Below are 1,855 nucleotides of genomic sequence, written 5' to 3'. Positions count from 1 at the left end.
AAGACAAGCAATTCAGAGAAGGACCGAAGAGATGAACTTCAAAAATCTAAATCAAGAAAATGTAGCAAACCCTGCTCAAAATCCTATCCTTATTGTTGATTATAGGGATAGATCTCTAAGACAATATGCCATGCTAGCATTTCATGATCTTAATTTGGGTATTAAGAGACCTGAAAACGAGGCATAATAGTTTGAGCTGAAGCCAGTCATGTTCTAGATGCTTCAGACAATGGGCCAATTTAGTGGAATGACTACTGAAGATCCTCACCTGCACTTAAGACTGTTCATGGAGGTGAGCGATTCTTTCAAGTTAGCTAGAGTACCCGAAGATGCACTACGATTGAAGCTATTCCCATATTCACTAAGGGACAGAGCTCGAGCCTGTTTGAACTGATTGCCACCAAATTCAATTTCTACATGGCAAGATTAAGCAGAAAGATTCCTCATGAAGTATTTCCCGCCTAGAAAGAATGCTAAGTTGAGGAATGAGATCACCGCTTTCCAAAAAATGGAGGATGAGTCCTTGTATGAGGCATGAGAAACGTACAAAGAATTATTACAGAAGTGCCCTTATCATGGAATCCCACATTGCATCCAACTTGAGACATTTTATAATGGTCTCAATGCTCACATGAGGATGGTAGTGGACGCTTCTGCTAACGGTGCTCTCCTTTCTAAGTCTTACAATGAGGCTTATGAAATCATCGAGAGGATTGATAGTGACAATTATCAATGGCCAATCAATCAAGCAATGCTAGGAAGATCAGTCGCTGGAATACATGAAGTAGACGATCTTACTTCACTCTTATCTCAGGTATCCTTAATATCCTCAATGCTTAAAAATTTTACCACTAATGAGTTTAATAGTTTTGCAGCACAACCACCGAATCATTTTGAAAATGTAGCCTGTGTTTATTGCGGGGAAGGACATCTGTTTGAAGAATGTCGATTGAACCCAGAGTTCGTGTATTACATGGGTAACCAGAACCAAAACTAAGTAAGGCAAGGATTACAATCCAATTCCTATAACCCATCGTGGAGAAACCACCCTAATTTTTCCTAGAGTAAGCAAGGGGCTGGACCCAGTAACACATACGCCCAACCTAGACCAACCCAGCCACCTATTTTTACCCAACAAGTTCAGAAAAAACCTCAAGCTGAACCATCCAATGGCATAGAAAACTTGTTGAAGGGATACATAGCCAAGAATGACGCCTTAATCCAAAGCCAAGCAACTACATTGAAAAACCTGGAAAATCAAATGGGCTAGCTTGCAATTAAACTCAGAAACCGACCGCAAGGTGCTTTACCTAGTGATATGAAGAATCCAAAGAATCCAGGAAAGGATCATTGTAAAGCATTGGAATTAAGGAGTGGAAAGACATTAGAGCCCAACACCGTCGAAGTTAAAAAGGAGCTAGCTAATGTTCAAGACTCAGAAAAAGTTCAATCGAGTGTTGAAATTTCAGTTTCACTAGAACCAGAATCTGCAAAAATCGATAAGGTAATTTCTGAACCAATCAATTCTAATAAACTAACAACTTTATTAGATGCAGAATTGCCATAAAAGACGAATCAATTAGTTCCAGTAAAGAAGCCTCCACCACCCTACCCTCAAAGACTTCAGGAGCAGAAGCAGGAAGTTCAATTCAAAAAGTTCCTAGACTTACTCAAGCAACTTCACATCAACATCCAGTTGGTTGAAGCACTTGAACAAATACCGAGCTACTTCAAATTCATGAAGGATATCCTGTCAAAAAAGAAAAGACTTGGAGAATTTGAGACAGTAGCCCTGACAAAGGAATGCAGTGCATATCTTTAAGATAAAATACCCCTAAAGTTGAAGGATCCTGGA

At 39.6% G+C, this 1,855-nt stretch overlaps 1 non-coding gene across 1 annotated transcript; it reads right to left on the bottom strand.

Moving 5' to 3' along the window:
- Nucleotides 1-475: 475 nt before the first annotated feature.
- On the bottom strand, nucleotides 476-582 carry LOC128032261 (small nucleolar RNA R71). Its single transcript, XR_008188389.1, has one exon. It is a non-coding gene; the product is annotated as a small nucleolar RNA R71 (small nucleolar RNA).
- Nucleotides 583-1,855: the final 1,273 nt, after the last annotated feature.

The sequence above is a fragment of the Gossypium raimondii genome, chromosome 8 (assembly GCF_025698545.1).
Source record: "Gossypium raimondii isolate GPD5lz chromosome 8, ASM2569854v1, whole genome shotgun sequence".
NCBI classification, from domain to species: Eukaryota; Viridiplantae; Streptophyta; class Magnoliopsida; order Malvales; family Malvaceae; genus Gossypium; species Gossypium raimondii.
This window is presented reverse-complemented; position numbering and strand designations above follow the sequence as displayed.